At 60.2% G+C, this 18,472-nt stretch overlaps 1 protein-coding gene across 7 annotated transcripts in view; it reads left to right on the top strand.

Moving 5' to 3' along the window:
- Nucleotides 1–18,472, top strand: part of PITPNM2 (phosphatidylinositol transfer protein membrane associated 2) — a 99,956-nt gene that overhangs the window by 22,965 nt on the left and 58,519 nt on the right. For 5 of the 7 annotated variants that reach the window (XM_059676377.1, XM_059676370.1, XM_059676376.1 and 2 more), the window contains exon 2: nucleotides 5,406–5,508. The exons of 1 other annotated variant lie outside the window; for it this stretch is intronic. The gene's annotated coding sequence lies outside the window, so the exon portion shown is untranslated. Of the gene's footprint in view, nucleotides 1–1,463; nucleotides 1,614–5,405; nucleotides 5,509–18,472 lie in introns of those variants that run through there. One more of the 7 variants, XM_059676371.1, reaches the window with a different exon arrangement.

The raw sequence follows: 18,472 nt of genomic DNA, 5'->3' as shown, positions 1-18,472 counted from the left end.
GGGGAGGAGCTGGGTGACGGGGAACAGGGACGGGAGAGGCCCACGCTCACCCTGCACCCTTTTATCTTTTAAAAAAATACCGGTGTATCATTCGTCTGTTATTTTATTTAGAAATTAGGAACATCCAGGTCTAATCCCAAAATAATTGAAAACATACGTCCGCACAAAAAAACGTGTCCATAGCCCTGGCCGGCGGGCTCAGTGGTTAGAGCGCTGGCCGGTGCACCGAAGGGTCTTGGGTTCCATTCCTGGTCAAGGGCACTTACCTGGGTTGCGGGGTCGATCCCTGGCCCCCGTCCGGGTGCGTGTGGGAGGCAACCCGTCGATGTGTCTCTGTCACATCTGTGTTCCTCTTTCTCTCTCCTCCTCCCTTCCACTCTCTGAAAATCAATGGGAAAAATATCCTTGGGTGAGGAGGAATAAAAACACACACGCCTCACCCTGACCGGTTCGGCTCAGTGGATAGAGCGTCGGCCTGCAGGCTGAAGGGTCCCAGGTTCGATTCCGGCCAAGGGCACATACCTGGGTTTTGGGCTCAATCCCCAGTAGAGGGTGTACAGGAGGCAGCCGATCGGTGTATCTCTCTCACTGATGTTTCTAACTCTCTATCCCTCTCCCTTCCTCTCTGTAAAAAATCAATAAAATATATTTAAAAACAAACAAACAAAAAAAAACCACACACATGCCTTGTACACAATGTTTATGGCAGCATGATCCACAACAGCCACACGGTGGAAACAGCCCCGTCTCCCCACGGACGACTCGATGAGGTGGTCTGTCCACGCGGAGGACTGTTACTCGGCCGTGAGCAGGAACGGAGCCCTGACACCGGCTTCAGGTGGATGAACCTTGAGAGCATGATGCTGAGCGAGAGGAGCCGGACACAAGCGGGCGCATGTGTGATCTCATTGATAAGACGGGTCCAGGGCAGGTAACCCTCAGAGACAGAAAGCAGGTTAGGGATTGCCAGGGGCGCGGGGGGAGAGGGTGTGGGAGGCGACTGTCTCCTGGTGCTGGTGAGGCTGGGGTTTCTTCAGGGGGTGAGGGACAGGCTCCGGGGCTAGGTAGCGGTGATGGTTGTACGACTTTATGAATGGACGAGACGCCTCTGCACAGCACCCTTCAAAACGGTGAATTTTATGACATGAAATCTCTCCGTCAAACAAAGCGAGGAGCCGTGCCTTCCAGGGCGGTGCGGCCGGCCCAGCCTGTCGACCGTCAGCCGCCCGGACAGTTGCTGGCGGGGCTACCGCTGGCTTTGCCTCCGTCCCTCTCTGCCCGTTCTTTCGCCACCTGCCTCGCGGTCTCCATGCCAACGGAGAATGGAAACAAACGCCTAGCTCCGGGCAGACTACCCGCTCGCCTGGAACTCGGGCGTTCCGCCAGCCGGAGACACACGCACGTCGGGGCACGCCGGCGAACTGGCTCCCGGTCAGGACGGCGTTCGTTACGTGTGCGTTTGACATTGATTCAGGGGGGCTGGGGCGAGGCCGGTGGCCTGTTCACAGAAACTGCGCAGGGAAACGGACTCACTGACCAGCTCACATCCGCCCATCGGAACAAAGTCACGGGAAGACCCGCGGGAAAGCAGTTCGGATGTCCCGTCGCCAGAGGTTCGTTGGGTTTTCGTTGTCGTCCTTTGTTGTTTGTTGGTTGGCTTACACCCCGCCGCTCCCCAAACCACATGGGAGATGCAGGTTGGGAACTCAGAGGAGAGGGCCTGGTGTGTAACATAATTCCAGTGGGTGATGCTGTGCTGGGGAAGGGAAGTTTGCTGATAGAGAACTCGTCTCACCCCTCCCTGGCCCCCCAAACAAGGCAAATATTGGGGGGGGGGTGATGGATGTGTTCACCGAAGGGGGGAGGAGTCTTTTCAGGACGTGTATGGATAGAAAAATCATCACAATTTGCACTTCCGACTGCAGGGTGTCCCCCCAAAATGCAGACACAACTTCAACAGCTGGTAGCTCAAGTTTGACAATGAAGTGGATTTTAATAAACGCCGCCTTTAAAATTACTCGAAGTAGGGTAAGCGTTTTCTGGGACACCCTATCTATTACAATTTTATTACAGTACTAGAGGCCCGATGCACGAAATTCGTGCAGGAGTAGGCCTTCCTTCCCCCGACTGCTGGCACCGGCTTCTCTCTGGCACCCGGGACCCGGGCTTCCCTTGCAGCCTGGCTTTCATCCGGAAGGTCGTCCGGAAGGACGTCCGGTCTAATTAGCATAGTACGCTTTTATTACTATAGACTAGGGGCCCGGTGCACGAAATTCGTGCACTGGGTGTGTGTGTGTGGGGGAGTGTCCCTCAGCCCAGTCTGCCCCCTCTCACATACTGGGAGCCCTCAGGCGTTGACCCCCATCACCCTCCAATCGCAGGATCGGCCCCTTGCCCAGGCCTGACGCCTCTGACAGAGGCGTCAGGCCTGGGCAGGGGACCCTCATTTCCTCCCATCACTGGTTCTGCCCCCAGCCCAGGCCTGATGCCTCTGGCCCAGGCGTCAGGCCTGGGCAGGGGACCCCCAGACCCCTCCAATTGCTGGCTCTGCCCCTTGCCCAGGCCTGATGCCTTGGCCAGAGGCATAGACCCCCATCACCCTCCGATCGCCTCATCGGCCCCTTGCCCAGGCCTGACGCCTCCGCCAGAGGTGTCAGGCTTGGACAGGGGACCCCCATCTCCCCCCGATCACTGGCTCTGGCCCCCGCCCAGGCCTGAGGCCTCTGGCCCAGGAATCATGCCTGGGCAGGGGACCCCTATCTCCCTCTGATCGCTTGCTCCACCCCCCACCCAAACCTGACGCCTCTGACCCAGGCTTCAGGCCTGGGCAAGGGGACCATCATATCCCCCCAATCCCTGGCTCCGCCCCCCACCCAGGCCTGATGCCTCGGCCAGAGGAGTTGACCCTCATCACCCTCCAATCACCAATCACCAGATCGGCCCCTTGACCAGGCCTGAGGCCTCCGGCAGAGGTGTCAGGCCTGGGCAGGGGACCCCCAGCTCCCCGCGGTTGCAGGCTCCGCCCCTGCCCAGGCCTGATGCCTCTGGCCTAGGCGTCCGGCCCGGGCAGCGGGGACCCGCAGCTGCAGCAGCCCCGCGATCGTGGGCTTCGCTTTAGGCCCAGGCAAGGGACCCCTAGCTCCTGGGACTGCCAGCTTCTACCGTGCCCAGCTCCCATTGCTGGCTCCACCCCTACTTCCTGCTCTCACTGGCCAGGGCGGAAAAGGCACCTGATTCTCCGATCATGGCTGGGGGGCAGGGCAAAGGCGGCCCCAGGGCCGCCTTTGCCCTGCCCCCCAGCTCTTAGCTCCCCCCTGGGTTTCTGATCACTGTCAGTGGCAGGGGGCTTCTTCCTGCTTTCCCTTTCGCCTCCCTGCATTGTGCCTACATATGCAAATTAGCCACCATCTTGTTGGCAGTTAATTTGCATATAGCCCTGATTAGCCAATGAAAAGGGTATCATCGTACGCCAATTACCATTTTTCTCTTTTATTAGATAAGATAGTACAATATCACAATTATACCTCAATTCAAGGCGGGGGGGTCGTGAAGGAATAAAATGTGTTTTTTTTCGGTTCCTGGTAAACAGGAAAACACGTGTGCTATGTGGTATCAGGACCCCCCACCCCACGACTCCCCAGCGAGCACAAACCTCGTACAGACCTTGTTCCGCTTTGTCTCGTCCCTGCAGGGAGCGGGCTGACTTGCTTCTGGCCCCTCGTGTGTGGGGTCGCCTGGCCCCGTCTTCCTATTTTATTCCAGCCGCGTTCCGCCCGCCCCCAGGGAGCTGCTTCCTCCCTCAGCCGACTCCTCGCTCACTTTGTGCACTAGAAACGCTTTTGTCGGGAAAGTTCTCTTGTGCCTGCGGGCACCTCTACCTCTCCTTAGGGACCTGCCTTTTCCCTGGGCCCTGCCCACCTCATTCCACGGCTGTGAGTCAGCGAGTCAGGGAGTCCGCGTGGACCCTCTCACCCGGGAAGTGGTGCCCGCAGGCCTGCAAGACCCCACTGCCTCGGGTTGGTGTGTTGCGGGGCCAACCCTAACCTCCAACGCGGGGAGACTTGCAGGGACCTCACAGAGGGTTGGGGGGGTTGTGGCGAAGCTAAGAAACAGCAGGAGAAGCCGTGCAGAGCGGGGCGTGTGCGCGGGGGAGCTGTGGGTTTTGGCGTGGAGGGAGAGACGCGGACGTTCTGTTCGTTCGGATTCGCGTGTGTCGGGGCTGTTGCGGCCGTGGACGGACGGGAGGGGCAGTGCAGGGCCCAGGTGGGGGCTGGGTTCCTGCAGGCCTGTCCCGTCCCGGGAGGAGTTTGCAGCATTGGCGGTGGCTCCCGGGAGTGGGCGCGTGGGCTGCGCTGGGTGGTGGGCGGCCTGTGAACGCCGGCCCTGTGCTCACAGGCACACCTCCCACGGCTGTGCCTCCCCTTCTCTCACCTCCCCAATTAGACTCTCCCTCCCCTGGACCGCGCTGTCTGTCCTCGCTCGCAGTTCATCGCCGTTGCTGTCTGCAGCCAGCGGAGGGTTCTCTCTCACCTGGTGGGGACTGCTGGCCCCAGGCGGGCACGGCCGGGTCCCCAGGTCCCCGGTAGCTGGCCTCAGCCCTGGAGGAGGTTGCTGTGGAGTTGGGAGTTTCTGGAACCATCCCTGCTCCTGTAGCTCGAAGGCGGCTGCCTTCTGGTCCTGGTCCCAGGAAGGGCCTCCCGGGTGGCTGCCTGCTCCCTGGGACAGGAACAGGGGCTCACACATGGGCAGACGTGGGCCCGGCGTCTCCGAGGGAGCCCGGGCCGTGGATCTCCTGCCGTCTGAGGCTGATCGCGCTGGGACTCCCCGGAGACCGGGTCTGGGCCTTTTCCTGGGTTGTGTGCTCCTCGGCTCCGGCCTGCGGTCCCTCTGCCTGGTGCAGGAGGCTGATGGGAAGGCGGGAGGCCGTCATGGGCTTCACCCCACGATGCTGACCGTGCCCTGCCCTGGGCCCCCCAGCTGCTGCCCCCAACGCTGGGCTCTTCCCCCCCCTTCCACCTGCCGCCCCGAGGCAGCCTGAGCCCTGCAATCCCTGAGGGGCGGTGGGGGAGCCTCAGGTTTGAGGCCGAGCCCTGGGAGCTGGGCCTCTTGCAGTCAGACGCCTCCCGCCTGTGTGTGTCGGGGGTGTGGGCCCGGGGTCCCCGAGCCACGCGCCCCAGCACGGGAGCCCTGGGAAGTGTCGTGGGCTGCCGTCTCCACGGACCCATCCTTGGCCAAATGAACACCCTGTTCGAGGCCTCCCCTGCCCTGTCCTCGGGGCACATCCGCATCCCCAGGCCCTGGCGTTGCTCAGGACCGCCCGTCTTCGTCGGTTTCCCGGTGGGGTTGGCGCCGAGGGGTCTAAGCGGCCAGGAGTCTCACCGCCTACCCACGGCCTCTCCCTGCAGGATGCTGGCCGCGCGTCCCGGTCCCCGACACCCTTCTGTGGGCCTCGTCAGCCGAGCCGTACCGCGTGGGACGTCGAGGGAGCCTTCTCAGGCAGACCTGCAGGTAAGGACCGCCCCCCGGCCGTGGAGGTGGGGGTGCATGGGCTCCGTCGCTGTGTGCCTCCTTCCCTCCCACATCTGACTTTATCTGGTTTCCACGGGGTGGAGCGGATCCATCCACCCGCCTCCTTGCAGATACTGACGGCTCCATAATAATCCCTCCTTTGTAAAACTGCTGTTTGAAAGTCTCTGTTATTTTTAGATAGTCCCTTGTTCCATAGGTCAATTCTGTTATTTTTCGACGGTCTCTTATTCTGTAAAATAACTTCGTGTTTTTTTTTAGCTTAAATAATAGGAAAGATAAACTTAACTGTCTGACCTTGCAAGCTAACCATCTAAAGGGATTGATACGCCGATACTGATAATATTCTCATGCCAGGTGTTTGTTAGATATAACATGTACTCAAGGTTACAAGTTGTCTGCACAAATAACTTACACAAAGACCTAGAACAGTGGTTCTCGACCTTCTGGCCCTTTAAATACAGTTCCTCATGTTGTGACCCAACCATAAAATTATTTTCGCTGCTACTTCATCACTGTCATGTTGCTACTGTGATGAATCGTCATGTAAATATCTGATAGGCAGGATGGTCTTAGGCGACCCCTGCTAAAGGGGTCGCGACCCATAGGTTGAGAACCGCTGACCTAGAAGGCTATAAAAAGGGAATACTCCTTCCTTCGCTCAGAATTTGACAGAGATATTCTGCTCTGAACCCGCGCGTAGTGAAGATGACTCCTAACTAATTGGCTCATTAAGGCGTCTCGTATCCAGTAGGAAGGTCTGAGGTTCCGTCCGGCAGTGGTCGCTTCCACATTCCACCAAACCCGTCTCTGCTCCATCCAGGGCGCCTCGCTGCTCCCCTCTGCTCCCCTGGCTCAGCCTCACCTCCCCACCCCAGCCAATGGGACAGGACGGGTGGGGGCTCCCCAACCTCTGCCGTGGACGGGAGCTGGTTGTGACCGAGCGTGGCAGGTGTGGTCGGCAACACGGAAAGGCCGTGCGTGTTTTCACATGACCAGCTCCCTAGATGAGGAACTGGGGGGACGAGGCAGAGGTCCTCTGGGGGTCCCGGGGCCTTGGGACTAGAGGAGGGATATCGGGGGCTTATTTGCTCTTTCTCTCCCTCTGCCCTGAGGGAAGAGCAGGAGCCCCGGGTTCCCTGGGCCCCTCGTCCATCCCGGTCCATCTCACCTCCCGCGTCTCATCACCGGCCTCGCCCTGGTCCCCGTCCCCCCGTCGTCACCCCAGGGCCGTGGGCGGGTAGAACAGCGAGGGCGATATTTTTCCTTCCTAAACTCGGAGGAACCCTCTCCCCGTGTGCTGACCGGCTACTGAGCTTCGGGGACCCCGAAGGGGGATCCACGCTGGGAAACGAACCAGCAGGGCGCCGAGGCGGGGGTGGGGACGCGCTGGCTGGGCTGAGCGCACAGCACCCCGGCAGGAGCCATGACGGACCCGTTTCACACGAGGAAGCTGAGGCTCAGAGATGCCAGCACCTGGCTCGGGGTCACACAGCGGGTCAGTGCTGGGCTCGGGACTGGCCCCCAGAACTAGACGCAGATGCGCGTGGCCGGGTTTGCTGACCCAGCCCGGACTCCGGGCGGGGCGTGGGGGCCCAGCCTTCCTGCTGGTCGGGCTCCAGGTGGGTCCGGTTCCTGCTCCGGTTCCCCTGCCTCCCGGGGCCTCTCTCCGCCCTGCTCACCGCCTGTTTCCGCCGGCACCGAAGGCTGTCTTCATCTCTAGCTGCTCATTCTTTCCGGTTCCTCCAAAAAGGCCCCCGGGTGCTAAGGAGGGAGGGGGCTGCCTTGCACTCTTGCGTTTTGTTTTAATTTACTCCCCACGGTGGTGTCCCGGCTGCGAGGGGCGTGCGGGGGCGGCCGGCTGGGCACCGAGCCTCAGCCCCTCCGGGGTCACCTGCTGTACCTGGCGGGGCGGTGAGCACTTCTCTGCCCGCGGCCTGAGCCTGGCATCAGCGCTGCCCCGAGGGCCGCCTCCTGCCCAGCCTGGCGTCCGGCTCCCTCTCCTGGGAGGAGGGTCCTTTCCTCCCGGCAGCGGCCTCCGGGGTCTGGGCCCGGGCATAGAGAGCCGCCTCACCGCCCATCTTCCTGGGGAGGGCGGGGTCCTCACCCGCGTACCCAGCAGATGCTCAGGGATCCCCAGTGCCTGCCCGGAGGGTTCCAGGTGCTGGGACGCAGCTGTGGACGTAAAGACAGAGGTCCCTGCCTGCGAGGCCTGGGGCGGGCCAGCGCCCTCTCCGCTCTCACCTCTGCGCTTGGCCAGGCTGGTCCAGCGTCCCGGCGTCCCTCTTCTCACCCCTACCCAGGCCAGGAACACGGCGGGCCCCAGTGGGGGAGTCAGGGTCACCCCGAAATGCCGCTGAGCACCTCCTAGGAGGTGGGGGCCGTGCAGGGGCCCGATGGAGAGACTCACGCAGCGGAGAGGGGCTGAGAACGGGACTTCTCCCTTCGCCTCTGCAGGGCTGAGGGAGCAGAGGCTGAGGGAGCAGAGGCCGAGGGAGGAGAGGCCGAGGGAGGAGAGGCCGAGGGAGCAGAGGCCGAGGGAGGAGAGGCTGAGGGAGGAGAGGCTGAGGGGGTTCTTGCTCCTATGCAGCTCAGAGCCCTTCCTTCCCGAGGTGGTGGGGGTGCAGGGCCGGACGCTGGGGTTCCTTTCTCAGCTCTGCCCGGCTGCCCGCAGTCACTCTGCCCACTGAGAGGGTCTGCCTCAAAGAGGGGCTCCTGTGGGCGGCGAACCTCTGCCCTCAGGCGGCTCCCACAGCCGAGGATGGTTGCTTTCTGAGCTTTCTGAGCGGGCGGGTGAGCAGAGCGTCTGGCTTTGCCATGGGGAGGGTCCGAGGGGAGGGTCCGAGGCTCAGAGAGGTCACTTCCTTCCTGACTCCCCAGCCCTCGCAGGGGGGGGCGTTTCCTGTCATTGCCTCCTCAAGGTCACTGTCTCAAGGTCGCTGTCTCCCGGGAGGAAGAGCTGGTGGCTGGGGCAGGACCTCAGACCACAGCGGCCGCCGACACACACTTTCCATCCCAGCCCCTCGTCTGTGGGCCACTCCTTCCCCTGCCCAGGCGCCGGCCAGGAGAGCGGCCGGGGTCCCGGGGGGTCCGGCTGTGATGAAGCGCAGGCTCCATCCTGCAGCCAGCCCGGCCGGCCGCATCGGAGGGCCGTCCCGCGTGGAGCTGGTCCCCTGCGCTCCCCCAGCCCGCTGACCTCTCCCGGCCGCAGCTCTTTTTCTGATGACGTGAGACTCGGCGTCGGAGGCGGGCTCCCCCTTCCTCACAGGCTCAGGGCCTCCCTCTGCCGCCGAGGAGCCCGGCACTCTGTGTCCCTTCTCAGGAGCCTCCGTGCCCGCTCCCAGGGCTGGCGTGTTGGCTTAGGTGGCGCGCTCGTCCCGAGAGCATCCCTCGTTTTCACCCGGGTGCGGGAGCTGTGTGTCTCTGCCCTTGTTTCTGGTCCCTGCCCGGGGCACTTGTTGGGGTTCACACATGTGGCTCGAGGGTGCCCAGCCAGCACACTCTCACTCCGGGCTTGGCAGGGTTGAGCCTTTGCGAGGTCACAAGGGGGCAGCGCAGTCTCAGGGTGGTTGGATGGGGCTCCTCTGGAGCTCTGCCCACTGGCAGGTCCCCCCCGCGCCCCCCCCCCCCCCCCGTCTCCCGGCCACCTTCCTCTCCCTCTGCCCCATGTCTGCCTTTCCCCGGTTCTAATGAACAGCCCGCCGCTTGAGTTTTCCCTGTTCTTTCCCCTGGATGTGCACTCACGGAGCCGCGTCTATAACCTCATCTTGCCTGGCGAGGCGGCACCGGGAAGCAAGGGCGATGAGCGGATGCCCCCACCTCCCGGGCCCATTAGTGTTCCCGGGGTCATTTCGTTGCTTGGTTCCTCCTCACACTTCCTGAGCCATGAGCCTGCCCAGAACAGTCCCTCTGATTCCTGGAGATAGTGTCCAGAGTTTTCCCTGCTTCTCTCCTGGTAAACTCCTACACATCCTTCAAAGCCCCGCAGAAATGGCCCGTTTCCTGTGAAATCTGCCCCATGAGGCAGTCAGCTGCTGCCTTCTCGGCTCCACTGCACCCTGTGCCTTCCTCTACTAATGCACCAGCTGCTCTAATAAGTGTCTGCCCCTCCCAGACGGGCAGCTCCCATCCAGGCCACTGAGGAGCAGGAGTGGCACCCGGTCCCCTAAGGTCCCTGACCGGCCAGGTTACCTCCGGGTCGTCCGCCCTTCCAGGAGGTGGGAAGTGGCCAGGTAAGCGGAGACCCAGTGTGCACGTCCGCCGCACCCTGCACCGCCTCCAGGTGCTCAGCCTTGGTGCCAGTGACCTGCTTTTGTGAGCGTGTGCCCAGGAATCGGGGCGCCCTCGTGCCCGCTCCCTTTGAGTCTCTGCTCTGTCTCCCAGCGGATGAGCAGGCCGGTGCCCTCAGGCGACCATGTTCCCTCCCGCGTCCCCGCAGCCGGCAGCTGGCACACATGTCTTGGACTTGTCAGCTGCGTCACTACAGAGGCCGCGGCCAGTGGGGGGGGAGGGATTATGTTGTTCCCATCTGGCTCCGGCGCCTTCCCAGCCCCTTCCAGCTGTTCCCCGTTACCCAGTGCCAGGCGGCAGGTGCAGGGGTGAGGCCTGCCAGGCGCTGGGGACCTGTCCGTCATCTTCACGTGAAATGTCTCCAAGGCTGTTTCTGGCCTTGCCGTGATCCCAACGGCTTCAGGGATAAATATAGACATGATTGAGAAGCCCCAGGGGTGGCGGGCGGGCAGGCGGGCAGCACCGGGGAGGGCGCGGACAGGCGTGTGGCCTTAAAAAGTCTGCCCAGCCGTGCCGAGTGCAGAAGGACAGGTTTCCTCGCCACGCACCGTGCCTGGGGGCGGCTGGCCGAGCAGGGGCTGCGGAGAGGGGGACAGGAAGCTGAGCCGCCGGACCTTGCACGGGGCAGGATGCTGGGAGTGACTCCCCGTCGCCCTGTTCGCAGCTTGTAAAGGGGACGCCTGTGGCCCCAGCAGGAGTCCTGGGGACAGCTGTGCGGAGGGACAGGCCAGCGTCCTCAGCTCCCAGCCTCTCCAGGCCGGGCTTCTGCTGCAGAGAGGGCCGCAGACGGGCTGGGCCGGGGTGACTGTGGGGTGCCCAGGCCTCGGCCTGCAGGCAGCTGTGTCCACGCCTGTCTCCTTGTTCTGCTCCCGCGCTGCCTGGATCCACCACCCCCGCCCCCTCGGTCAAAGCGCAGCTTTCTTTACCTGCGGGTCCCCGGTCCTCACTGCTCAGCCAGGCGGGCTGCAGAGCGGCCCTTGTTTAGGCTGGAGCTGCAGGGAGGGAGCCCTGGCTTCCGGATCCTTCTCCTTGCCTGTCTTTACTTCTCCCCTTCCCTCTCACCCCTTCCCGCTCCTGACTGCCTCCTCCCAGGCGGGAGCCGACCCCGGGGCTGGCGCTGAGCGAGGACCCGTCTCGAGGAAAAGGATAGAAGTCAGTGAGCTGGCGAGCACCTCCCCGTGAATCATACTGTCGCTGTGCCGTCACCGTCATGTCGGGGGAAGCGTGTTCCTGTGGTCCCTCCCGCGGCCTCATTAACAAAGGCCAGGAGCGGGAGTGTGCACGGCCGGCCGTGCAGGGAGAGAGACACTCACTCGGGTTGCCTGCATGAGCGATGCCCGGGCGCCTGCTGTCTGGGCCAGGAGAGGCAGCTGTGCCGCGGGAACTCCGCCAGCCGCTCGGACTTAGCCTTCAGGGCTGCAGGGACAAAGGGGACCTCGGGGCTCCTCGAGCAGGTGCACGTGTGGGGGCTCACTCAGCCCCAGTGTGGGCTCTGAGCACCCGGCCTCCCTCTCAGGATCCCATTGGTCCCGGACGGGATGGAATCAATAGGCAGTTCAGTGCCCAAGGCACTTGCCAAGCCCTGGGGGATGGGGTGGGGGACAGGCGTCTCCTGGGGCCCGGAGCCCATGGAGGGAGGTCCAGGGGCCTGGCACTGGAGCTGGATCCTGTAGGATGCCCAGCTCACTCAGAAGAGAGGTGGGGATGGGACTAAAGGGGAGGGGCCTTCCGGGCGTGGGGAACAGCCTGAGCAAAGGCACAGAGGCAGGAGGATCCTGTTGGCCAGGCTAGGGGCTGAGCTGGGAGGGTCAGGCTGAGCCCAGGCCAGGAGCCAGGTGGGGGGTGCTATATGCGCCCCTTAAGGAGCGTGGATGACATCCTGGAAGCCGGGGCAGGGGAGAGCATGAGGGGCCTTTAATCAGGCTCAGCCCATGACCCGGGGTTCCCTCTCCAAGCCTCCGAGTCAGCCGGCTGCAAAAGGGGCTACCCCTCCTCACCCCAATGCTGGTGCTGTGAGCTCCAGCACCCGAAAACAACCTGACTGGGAAAGTGTCGTGTGACGGGAAGATAAACACATTTGCTCACGTGAACCACAGGCGCTAACCTGGCCACGTGAGCACTGTCATGTGCGCACGCGTCCGTGGGTGTGTGCATGCATCCGTGGGTGTGCATTGATAACTAGAACAAAGGGGGGAGTGTGTGGCCCTGACTGTGCCTTCCGGGAAAGAATTGCCCGGCTTATGTGGCTCAGTGGTTGAGCATCAACCTCTGAGCATCGACCTATGAACCAGGAGGTCACGGCTCGATTCCCGGTCAGGGACATGCCCGGGTTGTGGGCTCGATCCTCAGTGTGGGGCATGCAGGAGGCGCCGATCGATGATTCTCTCTCATCATTGATGTTTCTATCTCTCTTTCCCTCTCCCTTCCTCTCAGAAATCAATAAAAATATATATTTAAAAAAATTGTCACCGTAACTGGTTTGGCTCAGTGGATAGAGCGTCGGCCTGCGGACTGAAGGGTCCCAGGTTCGATTCCGGTCAAGGGCCTGTACCTTGGTTGTGAGCACATCCCCAGTAGGAGGTGTGCAGGAGGCAGCTGATCAATGTTTCTCTCTCATCAATGTTTCTAACTCTCTATCTCTCTCCCTTCCTCTCTGTAAAAAAAAAAAAAAATCAATCAATAAAATATATTAAAAAAAAATTGTGTAAGTCACCCTCTAACCCAGGGGTCCTCAAACTTTTTAAACAGGGGGCCAGTTCACTGTCCCTCAGACCGTTGGAGGGCCGGACTATAGTTTAAAAAAATATGAACAAATTCCTATGCACACTGCACCTATCTTATTTTGAAGTAAAAAAACAAAACGGGAACAAATACAATATTTGTATTTGCATGTGGCCCGCGGGCCGTAGTTTGAGGACCCCTGCTCTAACCTGTGTATCTCAGGGTTAGAGTGTTGGCCCACAGACTGAAGGTTCCAGGGTTCGATTCCTGGCAAGGGCACTGAACCTGGGCTGCAGGTTCAACCCCAGAGCCCCACCCAGTGGGGCACATGGGGGAGGTAACTGATGTCTGTCTGTCTCTCCCTCTTTTTCTCCTTTCCACTCTATCTAAAATCAATGGGGAAATATCCTTGGCGAGCATTAACAAAACAGAGAAAAAGAATTGTGTGAGTGAGAAGCCAGCACTGCTCTCTAGTTCGGGCGCCTGCACAGACTGAGCGGTCAGAGCCAGGAGCCTCATGAAGGCCATTCAGGCCCAAGTCCTTCCGTTCTCGGTGAGGAATAAAAACCGTTTCTCCACTCACAGAACGCCCCCCCCCCCCCCCGCAAGTCTCCAGGTCTCTGTGGACACCCACCAGCTATCTTTTTAAAAAATATCTAAATATTTTTTTATTGATTTCAGAGAGGGAGGGAGGGAGGGAGAGAGAGAAACATCAATGATGAGAATCATCGATCGGCTGCCTCCTGCACGCCCCACACTGGGGACTGTGTCCTGACTGGGAATCGAACCGTGACCTCCTGGTTCGTAGGTCGATGCTCTACCCTGAGCCACACCTGCCGGCTGCACTTACATTTTAAAATGCTCCCTTGTTTGCCTGTGGAAGGAGACGGCTGGTTAGAAGTCTGTGGCAGTGGCCTCAGAGCCGTTAATTAGGGGCTTGTAGATTTTCTTCAGATGCTCGTGTAGAGAGAAATGGTCGTCCTTGAGAGAGAGTCAGTCGGTTACTTTTTTTTTAATCCTCACCCGAGGATATTTTTCCATTGATTTTTAGAGAGAGTGGAAGAGAGAGGGAAAGACAGAGAAATATCAATGAGAGAAAACATTGATTGGTTGCCTCCTGCATGAGCCCAACCCAGGGCCTGGGCCGGAGTGGAGCCTGCAACCGAGGTATGTGCCCATGACCAGAATCGAACCCGGGACCCTTCGGTCTGCAGGGCGCCGCTCTATCCGCTGAGCCAAACCAGCCAGGGGGGGTCACTAGCTCTTTAGCCATCACACAGAGTACCCGCCAGTGTGCAGGGCCCCCCAGGTCTGGCCCCGGGTGGGTGTGGCCTCCAGGTGTCCCCTGGGAAGGCTTTGTACCCCCTCCTGTGCCCCAGCCCGGTTCCGACTCTGAGGGAGTTAACTGCACACGGGGTGCTGACCAGCACAGCTGGGCTGAGCGAACAGATCTCGGGCCTGACCTCGAGGCTTTTGAGGGGAACCGGCCGATCCAACTCTGCCGTGGGCTTCCCCAGGGCCCTGCTCAGAGACGCCCCCCCGCACCCCTCTGCACCCCCCCCCCCCCCGCCAGCTTCCAGAGCCTCACGTTATCCAGATGTTGGAGCTGCGGAAGCTGGGGACCTGCCCTTCCCCGTGCGTGCTCACGGCCCTCTCCGTGCCTGACTTCCTTCCTTCCTTCCTTCCTTCCTTCCTTCCTTCCTTCCTTCCTTCCTTCCTTCCTTCCCTCCCTCCCTCCCTCCCTCCCTTCCTTTTTTCTTTTTTCCTTCCCTCTTTTCCTCCCTCCCTCCCTCCCTTCCTTCCGAATTTCTGTTGAGACACTTTATGAAACGTGGAGGACCGGCTCAGACCCTGGAGCCGAGTGACCGAGGTTTGAGTCCCCTCGGGGCTGTGTGACCTGGAGCAAGTCGCCTACCTCTCTGTGCTTCAGTTTCCTCCTGTGCAAATCGGGGACGAAAAGGATGAACTCAATTCCCTCTCCGCAGGCCGTGAGCCTGCAGGCCCCATCCCCTGCCTCCTCCTGGGACCCGGGGCCTGGACCGTGATTGGAGCTGCCTGTCCTTCTGGGAGGTGCCGGGGATCACTGACCGCGGATCCTCTGTGAAGGAATGTGCCTGCGTGTTTGGGAGACCATTTGGCCACTTGGACCATGTCCCAGCCACACGCTAACCCCCATACGTTCGTCATCTCATACCATCCTCAAAAGAGCCCATTTCACCCCGTTTTGTAGGAGAGAACTGGGGCTTGGAGGGGTGAGGGGACTTGCCCAGCCCCCCCCCCCCCAAGCTGATAACGACGGAGCTGGGATCTGTCCGCCCTCCCATGAGCTGCCTCTCTGCAGCCCAGAATGGCCGGGGGCTGCTGGCTTACCATGAATACACACGGCCTCCCCACCTGGCCCCCGGGACCTCCCCTGCATGTTTCTGACTGTCGGGTGGTCAGAGAAGCTTAAACGGAGGAAGCAAGTCATGTGACACCCGGGGAAATGCGTTCCAGGCCGCAGGCACAGCAGGTGCAGAGGCCCCGAGGCAGCCTCTTGGCCTCTGCCTGCTCTTCGGGGTCTGGTAAGCCATCTGGGACCCAGGGGATCCTCACTGGTGAGGCTGGCTTTCTCTGAAGGCCCTGGCGTTCCTGCCTGCTGGGGGCCCGGAGCTCCCGAGCTGTTCGTTAGGAGCCGACATGCGTCAGGGATCAGACAGAAAGAGTTCCAAACGTCACGTGATGCTGTCAGCCCTTCAAATAGCGTTTCGGAGAGTGGACTCCCCCCAGTTCCCATTAATAACAACTTCCCCTCCCCCTCCCCCGTCTCTGTTCTTTCTGCCTCTGACTTTGCCTGTTCTGGGGGCCTCATGTGCCTGGACTCGTACAACATGGGTCCTTTTGTGCCTGCCTCCTCTCACCTGGCATCATGCTTTCAAGCTTCCTCCCTGCTCTTGGGGGTGGACATTAAAAATATGGTTTTATTGATTTCAGAGAGGAAGAGAGAGATAGAAACATCATTGATGAGAGACAAACATCGATTAGCTGCCTCCTGCACGCCCCCTACTGGGGATCGACTCGTGTCCTAGGCCTGTACCCTGACCGGGAATCGAACCGCGACCTCCTGGTTCATAGGCTGATGCTCAACCACTGAACCACAACCGCCGGGCAGGGGGTGGACATTTCATTATTTTTCTTTTTAAAGTTTATTTTTATTTTATTATTATTTTTAAAAATACAAGCACCTGGTGTTCTTCTAAAACTCTCACCTCGGCCATCTTTTAAAACGCACGTTTCTGGGAGGTAACGCTTATTGAAAGGAAAAAAACCTTAGTCATGGGAGAGGATCAGATTAACTCGTTTCAGCTGTTAAACACTGATTGCTTGACAAGTCTCAAGTTCACCTACTGTTGGCCTTTTATTACAGAAAAGCTAGAAAATACGCTGAAAGGGTTACACTTTTCGAAATATGCCTCTTTAAAGTGTGAATGTGTTTGCCAATGGCGGGGGGCGGGGTGGACATTTTAGAAACACAGGGTGCTCGTCCTGCACGCCTGTCCCCGTCCCCGTCCCTGTCCCCAGAGCTGCACGGGAACAAAAGAGGGAGAGAAGCCCAGGTCCTGGGGGAAGGGCCTCAGCCCTCCCTGTGCCCAGAGGCTGCATGTCTCCAGGTGGGCGCACCTGCCCATCAAGGCCCCGTCCCATCCAGGCCTCTCCGACACGGCTCACCCGTGGGTCCTGGGCTGCGTGCTGAGGTGCGTCCCATCTCCGCCTCGGTTTTCCCATCTGTGGAATGGATCTCACACTGACTCTCCAGCTCCCTCTGGCCCCGTCAGGCTGGCTTCCCATAGCCGACCCGGAGCTGACCCTCGCGCACCCTGTGCCAGACTCTCCGGGGCGGGAGGTGGGGGGGGGAGCGGCTCTTAGCCTGTGACTTTTTATTTATTCATTAACTAAGAGACGTTGATGTATCAGGACGCTGACAGGTCACATGGCCTCTGAAAGCACAGGGCTGGTAATCCATTTAAAAAAACATTTTCTTCTTCTTTTTAATTTAATGGAGGAAATCATTAGCTGGGAAATTGGTAGAACTGATTTATTCCTGTTTGGGGGAGGGGGAGGGGAAGCGAACGTCGGCTCTAATTGCCGCTCGTTCTAGAAATATGTCAGCCAGAGCGTCCCATTAGCCGGGGCCTGGCATGGGCGGAGGCAGCCCGGGGAGCCGCGTGGGGGCGGGGGGGCTCTTTCTGGACCCAGGAGGGCGGCCACCGCGATGTCAGCAGCAGCTTAGAGAAGCCAGCAAACCTGCCTCGGCCCCTGGGGGCGCTCTCTGGGGGAGGGGGGCCCTGCTGCCCACGAGCCCAGATCTCACGCACGAGCCCTCATTCCCAGGGACACGGGACACGGGACCAGGCCGCGTCTGGGAAAACGGACTACGTGCCTCTTGGACTTCATCCGGTTCCAAGAGGAGGCAACTGGGTTCACCCTAAAAATAACCAAACTCGCAAACATCTCACAGGCAAATGGTTTCGTATCTATAAGCCACATCACTTAAAGGTGCAGCTGCTCTCCCACTGCCCCAGCCTGTTCTCCCGGAGCCGGGAGGTGCCGGGGGTGATCTGGGCTCTTCTGGGGTCACCGTCTTCCCGCACCCAGCGGAGGTCTGGCTGGGTTTCCGCCCTCCCGGGGACGCCTCCTGCCCTGGGGCACCCGGTGCGGCAGGGGTGCGGCACCTGAGACTCGCAGTGGCCCCCGGGTGCCCCTGACTGGGGCGGGGTGGCCGGGCTGGGGTGCTGTCGCCCCTTCACGCTCGCTGTGTGTGCCGAGGGGCGCGCCTCACTTTGCTTTTCCAAGCGCATCTGGCCCAGAAACAGGAGTAAATGAGCGTTCAGAGAGGAGGCGGCTATAAATAGCCAGGCAGGATGTGGAGAGGTGAAAGGCAGGGGCCGCCCGGGACCCACCCGCCTGCTGGGTGCGGGTCTCCCCGCTCCGTGGGCAGAGCCCTGGCTCACCCCGGCTGCCCTCCCTGCCACGCCCTGTGCCCAGCCACCCGGAGGCTCCGGGCACGCTGCTGCGTCACCGCTGGGGACTCTGTGTCCATGTGTTCATCCGTCCCTGGATGTGCCGCGTCTGGGGGGGACGTCCACCACCAAGTGGGGGGCTGAGTGAGGTCACCCCTCTGGGCGGTGGGCCTGGGGCTCCAGGGCAGGCTCCTAAAGCTTTGTGATGGGGTGGGGCCACAACATTAGTAACAAAGAAACAGAATTTCCGGAGGATGAGGCCCAGAAATTAGGATTTTTATTTATTTTTTTAAAATATATTTTATTGATTTTTTACAGAGAGGAAGGGAGAGAAATAGAGTTAGAAACATCGATGAGAGAGAAACATCGATCAGCTGCCTCCTGCACATCTCCCACTGGGGATGTGCCCGCAACCCAGGTACATGCCCTTGACCGGAATCGAACCTGGACCTTTCAGTCCGCAGGCCGACGCTCTATCCACTGAGCCAAACCGGTTTGGGCAGAAATCAGGATTTTAAAAAGATTCTCAGGTGATTCTAATGTGCAGCCAAGGTTGAGAACCACTGCTCTACATAGTCTTCATTCATGTGTTCATTCATTCATTCATTCATTCATTCATTCATTCATTCATTTAAAAGATGGCTTGCAGTGCCTGCTGGGTGCCAGGAGCTCTCCAGGGCCCTGGGGAGACAGCTGTGAATACAGCCAACCCAGACCCCTGCCCTCACAGAACCCCATTCCCGGGGAAGAGACACTTAAAAAAAACACAACAACCAAATAGAAACGTGCTGCACCATGGATGAACCTAGGAGACGCTGGGCCAAGTGAATTAAGCCAAACACAAGAAGACAGACACTGTGTGACCACTTCAGCGAGGATCCTAGAGGTCAGATCGTAGAGGCGGGAAATGGAGTGGCCGGTGCGGGGAGGCGGGT

This window comes from Myotis daubentonii, chromosome 19 (genome assembly GCF_963259705.1).
Source record: "Myotis daubentonii chromosome 19, mMyoDau2.1, whole genome shotgun sequence".
Lineage (NCBI taxonomy): Eukaryota > Metazoa > Chordata > Mammalia > Chiroptera > Vespertilionidae > Myotis > Myotis daubentonii.
Note: the sequence above shows the minus strand (reverse complement) of the source record. Positions and strands in the feature narration are given on the sequence as shown.